Here is a 12,903-nt window from a genome sequence, read left to right on the forward strand (position 1 = left end):
ATGTCCTTCATGAGTTGGTAACCCAATCACCTTTCTTAGAATATTCTAGATTGAGCTAAGTATTACCTTGTTCTAGGTGGTTCTCATGCTACTTTACCTTCAATAAAAATAGAATAATGTTAACACTAAAAAAACTCTCAAGTCTCTTTTTTAACTCATTTTTTCTAAAGGTAGAGGTATAATTAAAGATTGTGAGAGTGTGGTAAGTACTTTTTTATCTTTAGTCAAAGGTCTAGTGCTCAAATATTTTGTCCCTATAATAGAATATTTTGGCTCGATTTTGAATTAGTCAAATTTCAACATGAATACCAGACACCAAGTAAGAGATCAAAAGAAAAAGTATAGAGATGTTAAAAATTAAAAAAAAAAAAATAAATAAAATAAAAAAAACTTTTTAGGTTCAATATTTTGACAACATAAACAAACATTTAAAATTGAACCCACCTGACAAGTAAACACTAACTTTGAGACTGTGTGCGTAAATATTTCTATTTGGTGTGGATTGATAACTGAACGCAAATTAGTTCTCAGTGTGTTTTGTGGAAGCTCAACACTAACATGGCACATACATTTTGAAGGTATTTAGATGATTATTTTTGTAAGTTCAAGTATTCAACTGACACAGTAGAAACGAGTTGAGGTGTCTAAATACGCATATCATAGTTTAAGTATTTACTTGTAGACCAAAATCAAATTTAAGTGTCTGATTATAAATTATGTTTGTTGTAAAATGTTCGATTTATAAAAAAGAAAAAGAGACAAACTCATTCCTTAAAACACATTCTATTCAAATATAATCTTTCATACTAAATCTAGTAAGGTCAGGAGTCTAATTTTCTAGTAGAATCATAAATTCAAATTAATCGAATTTCAAAATAAGTATTAGATATTGAGAAATCAAAGGGAAAAAAAAAAAAAGAAATGAAATATATTTTAAAGATAAATTGAGGAAACAAATGTGAATAGTATACATTAAAATGGAACATATATATATATATATATAAGGAAAATTAGAAGTCTTTCTTTTCTATTTTTCTTTTGGTCCTCACTCATACAATATAGACGTTTATTACCTTCCTTCTATATATTATCGTAATAATTTCTCCAGTATTACGTCTTTCATAAATCAAATTATTTCGTGAATTCAATTTCACTTGACTGTCTTCGAATCAGAAGGAATTTGAGGTGAATACATATGGAAGACTAACCATAGTCTCTTTACCTCCAATCAAACTCTTCAAATATTTTAATTGACAAATAAATTGCTTGTAAATTCTCCTTTTAAAAGCATAAATTTTAAACAATATGCTTTTTTCCAAATTCATTATTTTCCTCTCAATCTTGATTTTCAACCAATATGATGAATTCTTTCTCATAGACATGAACATGAGAATCTACTTTCTTTAATGATTTGTAAATCAAGAATTGTGCTTTTCTATGTTTTATATCTTCTTTGTCTTCTTTTTCAATCTTGAAATAATTATTAGTCATTTTGATATTTTTTATGAAATAGTGGAATTTTTTTTATTTTTTTTATTTTTTTTTGGTAATGAAAATGAAGAGAAAAAAGGCAATTGAGAGAGAATTAGAAATATTTGGGAAATATTGAAGTGAAGATTGAATGAAAGAAATATACATATATTTATAGTGGAATGAAGAGTTTTAATTTGGAGGGTCAAAAAAGAAACATATATATTCATAATATATTTATGAATATTATGTAGGTGACTTTGTCTTAGGTCTCAAAGTCAAATATAATTTAATATGGAACTCTCAATTATGATGATAACGAATTTAGAATTTAAATTTTATAATTTTGACATTTAGATTGGTAGGGGGGAAAGTAGTACCTTCAATTGACTTAAATAAAATAAAATAATTTTAATTATTCTAATTTTGCTAGTATCTTTATGTGACAGATAATGATAATGTGGCACACATGAAAGTGTATGAAAATATAAAAATGTTTGACATTTAATAATGAATTAACTGATCCTTCAGATATAGTGACCAACTCTTTATTTGAGCATAATGAGTTTCTAGAAATAACTAAGGCTTGTTAATTCTACAAATGGTAACTCAAAAATGAATTACGAATATCAATTAACAATGTCCAAAGATAAAATTTGTTTATTTTACAAGTAAAGTCGGAGAAGGCAAGCATTAGTTTGATTGCTATGAATATCAAAGGTGTGTTGCTTTATGTCCATATGAATCTCCGATTCAGTTTGTTGAGAAGTCTATAATTGCTGACGTTTTTGCAATTAGAAAAACAGTGGAGGAAGCGATATAACATCGATGGAGGAAGTGTTATATCTTCTCTGATACAAAAGGTATCGTAGATATTTTAACGAAAATTGCGAAAGTCAAATGAAACATGAATGTAGCTTGTGAAAATATTTGGAACATGTCTTCGTGTCGAGATTATGTTATACTTTTACATATTCCTAGAAGTCTTAATGTTGTTGCTCATAATTTGCCTAAGGTAAAATCTTATACTCCTTTCGTTTGCTTTACTTGTCACTAAATTTTTAATTATATTTCTACTTTTACTTGTTATCTTTGCTAGATTACTTTTAATCTAAGTTCTTGAATTGACTCTGCTAATATTAAGATCAATTAATATTCTTAGCACTTAGTCTCAAAATTAAAAATTTATTCTCAAATTTCATCTATCTTTAATTTTAATATTTTGGTTTTCACATTATATTTTTATTTTATTAAAGCAACCCGATTCTTATCATCTAATCTTACTAGATTTAGCTTGAAAGATGATATTCGAGGGATGGTTGTTTATTTCACATATTCAATCTGTAAATTTGACACCCTTATACCATATTAAAAAACATATTTTGTTCTATCTTCGGTCATTTAACCTTAAATTTTGAAAAAAGAGAGACATAATACATAAATAAATATTTAAATTTAATCTCAGTGGACAAGTAAATAATGAAGTTTGAATATGTACATCACAATACTCATCTCCACAATATTAATTAAATACTCTAACTTAAAATATAATCCTCTAAAAACTTCCAATATTTATGTACTGTCATATTAGTATTGAATGTCCACAAGACATAATGGACCTGAGTTTGAGTATTTAGTTATAATTGAGATCAATTTGAGGTGTCTAATTATCCGTTTGGTCATAAATTTTTCAAATAATTTTTTTTAAAAAACTTAACAAATAATATTTGGTCATGCAATTATGTCATTATTGCAAATAATCCAAGTTCTCAAACCCAATATTAAAAAAAATACTATTATTTGGACTAAATTTTAATTTTTGTGAATTTTTAATAATAAATTATGTTTCTCAAATATTATGACAAAATATACGATGAATGTTTCATGTTATGTGGGGACAAATTTAAAATGTTTGTTTATATATTACGCCATAATTTAATAAAAAAGAGAAAACAAAAAATAAAAAGGGTATTTTAGTTATTTAACTTTCAACCCACAATATAAAAAGGAGAAACAGGAAGAAAATTGGCAAAAGTAGGGTTGTACAGATTTCGGTTCAAATCGTTAACCCGAACCGATAATTAGTTATCAGGTTAACGGGTCATTTTTTTTGGTTAGCGGGTCGCGTGTCGGTTTTTTTAATTTTATTTTCAATTAAAATAATATTGAAGATCGTAAAAAAGTAAAAGTTTCAAAATTAATATAAAAAAAAGAAAGAAAAATTATCTATCAAATTACCGAAATTATCTTAGGATTTTGAATTAAATTAACTCAAATTTTCATATTACATAAATAATATTTTTACAACAACATCCAAGGTAATGTAATGCAAACATATGACTAATATCTTAGTATTAACTAGCATTAATTCTTACTTTTAAATTACTATGTGAAGTTAACTAAATGCTTTATATCATTTAAGAATACTAGATCAAAAACAACATGTGAACAAAAAAAATGATAACTCTAAATTATTAGTATCATTTTGTGCATATTTATAGATATACTTAAAAAAAAATTATGAAAATTTTATTTTATGATCACTAATTTTATTGAGACATTTGAATAAGTGATGGGGTGGTTTGAACGTTAGGTGTTGTTCTATTTCAGTTAAATTTACATGTGTCATATTTTATAATCAATGAACAAATATTATTTGTCACTGTTTTGCTTCTCAAGGTTAACCTACATGAACTTTGAGTAACATTTTAAGATGTATTTTTCCATCATATTAATATCAAAAGGATTACAAAACTTATAACATTTTTCGTATTGTTTTCGAACATCTAACTTTAAATATAAAATATTAAATTATACACGTTAAAATATTGATCGAAGTTCATACAGGTTGAACTCGAAAAAAGCTTTTAGATGAGATGATCACACACTTCACAAAAGTCGAGCCGATATCAAATAACAGGAGAAAATTTTGTCCTTTAATAGGCCTTATATGGAGTGAATCCCGATTGGTCGGAGCTCAAAATGAGTATTAAATATCTTGGGAGAAAATTTTCTATAGACTTTATATAAAGTGAATCTGGATAAATCGGGGCTCAAAGTCAATATCAACTAACGGGCGAGAAGATTTCCTCCTTTAATAGGTCTTATATGAAGTGAATCCCTATAAATCGAAACTCAAAATGGATATCGAATATCAAGAACTTTTTTTTTAAAATACCACTAGGAATTTGTCAACACATTGAATTATTCAGCGTTAAACCATGCAATATAATTAATGCTTTCATTAGTTATACATAGGCTAAAAAATGTATCAAATAAGGTACTAATAATACACATTAATTAATGTATCAATTATTTTTTTCAATTCACTGCACCAAACAACCCCTTTGTGAAATTATGGCTTTTCAATGCAAATAAAGGAATTGACTTAATTAATTTCCTCAATTTATATTTCAATATCTAAAATACCTTAACCCCCACCCCCCACCCCCACCCCCACCCCCCACTGTCTCCCTCCCTCGATTTTTTGATGTCTGATATTTATTTTGAGATTCAAGTAAATTTGAAATTTTGAATCTACTAAAAAAATAAAGATTCCTAATGATAGCATTCAGACTGGTTCACTTGCTTAAGATCAAGAACAACTTCGAGAATTATGAAGAAGAATAGGCTAAGTGTTAGATATATTTCATTATTCAAGTTCAAGCAAGATGGCCCCGTATGAATTTTGAGTAAATTTGAAAACTTTTACTTATTTTCTTACGAGAGAATTTTTTATATTATTTTTTCATGTTTTCCTAATCCTACTAGGATTTTATTTATTATTTTCATAATCCTATGCTATGTGGGATAGTGGTTTTCTCTCTCTCTCTCTATAGGGGTTTATTTTGTTACTTTAATTAGACAACATTATTATTAATTGAGGATTTCTCTTATTTACACCTTTGTGTGTAGTATATAAGAACAATTCGGGGGAAAATTAATTCTTAACTTGATATATTTAATTTCTATTAAAGTTAACTAAAGAGGATGATTAGTCTTATACTAATTGTTATCTTTGCTAGATTACTTTTAATCTAAGTTCTTGAATTGACTCTGCTAATATTAAGATCAATTAAAATTCTTAGCACTTAGTCTCAAAATTAAAAATTTATTCTCAAATTTCATCTATCTTTAATTTTAATATTTTCGTTTTCACATTATATTTTTATTTTATTAAAGCAACCCGATTCTTATCATCTAATCTTACTAGATTTAGCTTGAAAGATGATATTCGAGGGATGGTTGTTTATTTCACATATTCAATCTGTAAATTTGACACCCTTATACCATATTAAAAAACATATTTTGTTCTATCTTCGGTCATTTAACCTTAAATTTTGAAAAAAGAGAGACATAATACATAAATAAATATTTAAATTTAATCTCAGTGGACAAGTAAACAATGAAGTTTGAATATGTACATCAAACATCTCAACTCGTCTACGTCACAATACTCATCTCCACTATATTAATTAAATACTCTAACTTAAAATATAATCCTCTAAAAACCTCCAATATTTACGTACTGTCATATTAGTATTGAATGTCCACAAGACATAATGGACCTGAGTTTGAGTATTTAGTTATAATTGAGATCAATTTGAGGTGCCTAAGTACCCGTTTGGTCATAAATTTTTCAAATAATTTTTTTAAAAAAACTAAACAAATAATATTTGGTCATGCAATTATGTCATTATTGCGAATAATCCAAATTCTCACACCCAATATTAAAAAAAAAATACTATTGTTTGGACTAAATTTTAATTTTTTTGAATTTTTAATAATAAATTATGTTTCTCAAATATTATGACAAAATATACGATGAAGTGTTTCATGTTATGTGGGGACAAATTTAAATGTTTGTTTATATATTACGCCACAATTTAATAAAAAAGAGAAAACAAAAAATAAAAAGGGTATTTTAGTCATTTAACTTTCAACCCACAATATAAAAAGGAGAAACATGAAGAAAATTGGCAAAAGTAGGGTTGTACAGATTTCGGTTCAAATCGTTAACCCAAACCGATAATTTGGTTATCAGGTTAACGGGTCATTTTTTTTGGTTAGCGGGTCGCGTGTCGGTTTTTTTAATTTTATTTTCAATTAAAATAATATTGAAGATCGTAAAAAAGTAAAAGTTTCAAAATTAATATAAAAAAAGAAAGAAAAATTATCTATCAAATTACCAAAATTATCTTAGGATTTTGAATTAAATTAACTCAAATTTTCATATTACATAAATAATATTTTTACAACAACATCCAAGGTAATGTAATGCAAACATATGACTAATATCTTGGTATTAACTAGCATTAATTCTTATTTTTAAATTACTATGTGAAGTTAACTAAATGCTTTATATCATTTAAGAATACTAGATCAAAAACAACACGTGAACAAAAAAATGATAACTCTAAATTATGTTAAAACTACTATTATAATTTATAGGTTACAAAGGTGACACACCAACAAATAAAAAAACTTCACTCGAGCCGTAAGTATTACGTCCAATAACCATATTTCACGTAGAATACCGTTAATAGTGCAAGCTAATATTATCGATTTTAAAAAATGTAAAATCAAACCAAATGTGCAAGTTTAAAGGTAAGTTATATAGTGTGGCCGTCCGACCGGTTATGTTGTATGAAGCGGAGTGTTAATCAGTTAAGAATTTTCACATCCAAAAGTTGAATGTGATGAAGATGAGGATGTTGCGGTGGGTGTGTGGACTTATCAGGAGAGATAAAATTAGAAATGAGATTATTCGAGAAAAGGTGGGAGGGACTTCGATAGAGGACAAAATATGAGAAGTGAGGTTGCTTGGTTCGGGCATGTGATGAGAAGGGATGCGGATGCTCCAATTTGGAGGTGTGAGAGGCTGACTATGAATAGTTTTAGGCAGGGTAGAGGTAGATCGAAGAAATATTAGAGGGAAGTGATTAGATAGAACATGGGCAGTTATAGCTTACGGAAGATATGACTCTTGATAGGAAGGTGTGGAGGACGCGGATTAGGGCAGATGGCTAGTAGGTAGGAAAGAGTGCTCTGTTTGTATTGGTGCATGTAGTATACTGTAGCCTCTTGTTCATGGTGTTTTGGTGATGTCTATAATTTCGTATAACAAGTTTATAATATTACTGTGTGGGTGTCTTGTTTTCTCTATGATCTAGCGGTGTGCCACCCCTTGTGTATTGTTTGCTTTTATTTTTTTTTTTGTTATATTTGCTATCCGTCCTGAGTCGGGAGTCTGTCGGAAACAACCTCTCTACTTCATCTGAGGTAGTGAGTATGGTCTGCGTACACTCTACTCTCCACAGAATCCATTTTGTGGGAATACACTGGGTTTGTTGTTGTTGATAATCAAACGAAATCAAAGCAATAAAAATTGGTTTAGTTAATCGATTTGGTTCGATTTTATCGATCTTTTGAAATTCAAATACAAATTAAATAAAAATTAATTTATATAATCAATTAGGTTTGATTTTTCTATTTGAGTCGGTTTTTACCCAAATCATGAAGACTCCTGAAAGTTTCCAATAGAAATATTAGCCTAGGTTTCATGGATTGGTGTATTAACCCATTTTTTTTATTAATTTTCCAATAGAATAGTCATATGTGGTAACCTCATTTAATTTAAAATTCCTGACCTTGCGTCTTGCCTCATATTAGATAAAATGTTTTGGCTTTATATCATTTTGCATCGAGGTGTTTGTCTCTCGCCTTGTATTAGGTAAAACGTTTCGTCTTTATATCATTTCACTTGAGGCATTTGTCTTTTAATACTTTTGCCTCCCCACAATGTCTCGGGGCATTTTTTACTACGCCTCGCCTGGGAACGAGCCTCAAGACGAGTCCTGTGACTGCCTTTTTCAACACTGGCTGACATTAATAAAACTAATTAGGCTTTAACTGCTGGTGAACAGGCATATGTGTTAACCTTATTATATTTTATTTATAATAAAATAAAGTATTAATTGCCTTATAATTGGCTCCTGACTTTCTGTTGATACTTCTAGCTGCCATTATGGAACCTTTTTTTTTTTTTTTTTAAATAAAATAAAATTCTGTGTCCCTCTAAGAATTGCAATAGCTTCTTACCAGTTCATTGCCAAACATTTTTGTTTATTTAGTGATATTTCTTCGTCTTAATTTATGTGAGTTAAATATGATATGGAGTTTAAGAAAAAAATAAAGAATTTTAAATTTTTCAATCAAAATAATTTAAATATTTGTATGATTATAAATTATTTTATTAAGGGTAAAAATAAATATTTTAAAATTAAATTGTTAAAATATAGAAATTTATTTTTTGGGAGATTCATATAAATTAGGATAAGGGGAGTAATTATTTATTATTTTTAATGATCCAAATTTTATACTCTCTCCGTTCATTTTTACTTGTCATATTTTGACTTGGCCTACCCATTAAGAAAAATAATTAATAATATGACTATTTTACTGTAGTACCCCTATTAAATGATGTTTACATTGTGTCTTGAAATTAATTTGAAGAAAAAAATAATTAATGCTAAGGGTAAAATAAAAAAAAGTTATCTTTTCTTGATTTGTCATTTTATCAAAAATAATAAGACTAATCATCCTCTTTAGTTAACTTTAATAGAAATTAAATATATCAAGTTAAGAATTAATTTTCCCCCGAATTGTTCTTATATACTACACATAAAGGTGTAAATAAGAGAAATCCTCAATTAATAATAATGTTGTCTAATTAAAGTAACAAAATACACCCCTAGAGAGAGAGAGAGAGAGAGAAAACCACTATCCCACATAGCATAGGATTAAGATCTACTTTTATGAAAATAATAAATAAAATTCTACTAGAATTAGGAAAACATGAAAAAATAATATAAAAAATTCTCTCGTAAGAAAATAAGTAAAAGTTTTCAAATTTACTCAAAATTCATACGGGGCCATCTTGCTTGAACTTGAATAATGAAATATATCTAGCACTTAGCCCATTCTTCTTCATAATTCTCAAAGTTGTTCTTGATCTTAAGCAAGTGAACCAGTTTGAATGCTATCATTAGGAGTCTTTATTTTTTTAGTAGATTGAAAATTTCAAATTTACTTGAATCTCAAAATAAATATCAGACATCAAAAAATCCAGGGAGGGAGACAGTGGTTGGTGGGGGGGGATGGGGTGGGGGTGGGGGGGTTAAGGTATTTTAGATATTGAAATATAAATTGAGGAAATTAATTAGGTCAAGTCCTTTATTTGCATTGAAAAGCCATAATTTCACAAAGGGGTTGTTTGGTGCAGTGAATTGAAAAAAATAATTCATATATTAATTAATGTGTATTATTAGTACCCTATTTGATACATTTTTTAGCCTATGTATAACTAATGAAAGCATTAATTATATATTCTATCGTGTATTGAAGGGTGTATTACTAATACCTCAAAATTCATGGTATTAGTAATTCAATGAATCTAATATGTGCACTAGCATGATCAAAGATATAATTATCCCTCAAATTTTTTTTCGCATCCTTTTCGATATATATATATAGAGAGAGTATTTTTATTAAAAAGGTTATATTTTTTAGAAATTATATAATTCGTATTATTTTTAATACATCAAATCAAACACTGCATAAGAAAAACACAAACACAACTAATGCAAACATAACTAGCAGAAAGCGTTACTAATATATTATATTTTGCATTATTCTTATAAACTCTGTCGAATGACCTCAAAGGATAAATAGTATTATAAACTAAAAAAATAGAAAGAGAGAGAAAAAAGAAGAAGGGAAACTAGAAAAAAAAAATTTTCCTATCTTTTTTCTTTTCTTTTCTTTTTCTCACTTCATCCTCTATGTCTTGTGGTAATAATTCTTCTAATATTATAATCTTTATCACAACATTATTGTTCATAAATTAAAGTATTTCGTAAATTGAATTTCACTTGACTGTCCTCAGATTAGAAGGAGCTTTACCTCCAATCAAACTCTTCAAATATTTTAATTGACAAATAAATTGCTTATAAGTTCCACTTTTAAAAGCAAAAAAGTTAAACAATTTACTTTTTTTTCAAATTCATTAATTTCCTCCCAATCATGATTTTCAACTTACAAATTTTCACTTTCAACCAATATGATGAATTCTTTCTCATAGACATAACATGAGAATCTACTTTCTTTATGACTTGTAAATCAAGAATTGTGCTTTTCTATGTTTTATATCTTCTTTGTCTTCTTTTTCAATCTTGAAATAATTAGTAGTCATTTTGCTATATTTTTATGAAATAGTGGAATATTTCTTTTTTTTTTTTTGGTAATGAAAATGTAGAGAAGAAGGCAATATAGGAAGTATTAGAAATGTTAGGTTGAATGAAAGAAACATATATATTTATAGTGGAATGAAGAGTTTTAATTTGGAGGGTCAAAAAAAGAAAATAGGAAAAAAAAAAGGTGCATGTGTCACATTAAAAAAATTATGAATATTATGTATTGTGACTTGTCTTAGTTCTAAAAGTCCAATAATTTAATATGAACACTCAATTATAACGATAACGAATTTAGAATTTAAATTTTATATTTGGACATTTAGATTGATATGAAAAAAAAAAATAGCATCTTTAATTTTTCTCATAATCAAATTTCATAAGTAACATTCATATCGATAGACAGATAACAAATACAATAAAAAAAGATAAAAGCAAACAACATACAAAGGGTGACACACCGCTAAATTATAGAGAAAATAAGACACTCACACAGTAATATTATAAACTTGTTATACGAAATTATAGTCATCATCAAAATACCATGAACAAGAGGCTACAAGACACTACATGCACCAATACAAAGCAGAGCACTCTTTCCTACTATTACAAACGTACTCCTACCTACTAGCCCTTTGTAATACTATGCATCCTTCACACCTCCCTATCAAGGGTTATATCTTTCGTAAGCTGCCTCATATCCTGCCTAATCACCTCCCTCCAATATTTTTTCGGCCTATCTCTACCCCGGTCCCAGCCTAAAACTACCTCTCACACCTCTGAACTGGAGCATCCACATTCCTTCTCATCACATGTTCGAACCAACGCAACCTCACTTCTTGCATCTTGTCCTATATCGATGTCACTCTCATCTTCTCCCGAATAATCTCATTTCTAACTTTACCTCTCCTAGTACGTCCACACATTCACCACAACATCCTTATCTCCACCCCATTCAACTTTTAGATGTGAAAATTCTTAACTGGCCAACACTCCGCTCCATACAACATAACCGGTCGGATTACCACTCTGTAGAACTTACATTTAAGCTTGCACATTTGGTTTGATTTTAAATTTTCAAAAATTGATAGTATTAGATTGCACAATTAACGACATTTCACATGAAATACGATTATTGGACGTAGTACTTACGGCTCGAGTGAAGTTTTTCTATTTGCTGGTGTGTCACCTTTGTAACCTATAATAGTCGTTTTAACATATTTGTAAGGGGTTAATAATTTCACGGGCATATTTAATTGACAATAGTCAAACCCAACAAATTAATTTAAAACGCATATAAAAAATTAACTGTATCATTAGTTAGTGGACAAATAAATTGCATCATAACAAATTTGATAAAATAACAAAGACTTAGGAAAACAAATTAAAATTGATAGTAAATTAATTTTTTACTACTGAAAACATAATAAAAAATCACAATACAAATCTGTATAATCTAATCAATTAGAAATGGAAATGGAGTGGTGGGCGGAGGAGTTTACACCCATTGTCCTATGCGATGAAAGAGGAGAAACTTTAATCATGATTAAAATAATTTTTAACTAAATAATATTTATTCATTCATTATAAAATATGACACATGTGAATTTAAATGAAGTAGATTTCAAACTTCATCTTGTGACTCTACCCACCACCCCCAGCAGCAGCAAAACCTATCCTTCAAACCGCCTCTTTCACTTATTGAAATATCTCAATAAAATTAGTGGCATAAAATAAAATTTTAATAATTTTCTTTTAGTATATCTGTAAATAAGCACAAATGATACCAATAATTTAGAGTTATCATTTTTTTTGTTCACATGTTTGTTTTTGATCTAGTATTCTTAAATGATATAAAGCATTTAGTTAACTTAGTAATTTAAAAGTAAGAATTAATGCTAGTTAATAAGATATTAGCCATATGTTTGCATTATATTACCTTGAATGTTGTTATAAAAATATTATTTATGTAATATGAAAATTTGAGTTAATTTAATTCAAAGTCCTAAAATATTTTTGATAATTTGATAGATAATTTTTCTTTCTTTTTTTTATATTAATTTTGAAACTTTTTCTTTTTTACGATCTTCAATATTATTTTAATTAAAAATAAAATCACAAATTTACCATCAAAACTTTTAGGGCCTAAAGCGAACGATATTTACTAGATTCGACCTTAAGC

Source organism: Capsicum annuum, chromosome 4, assembly GCF_002878395.1.
Source record: "Capsicum annuum cultivar UCD-10X-F1 chromosome 4, UCD10Xv1.1, whole genome shotgun sequence".
Lineage (NCBI taxonomy): Eukaryota > Viridiplantae > Streptophyta > Magnoliopsida > Solanales > Solanaceae > Capsicum > Capsicum annuum.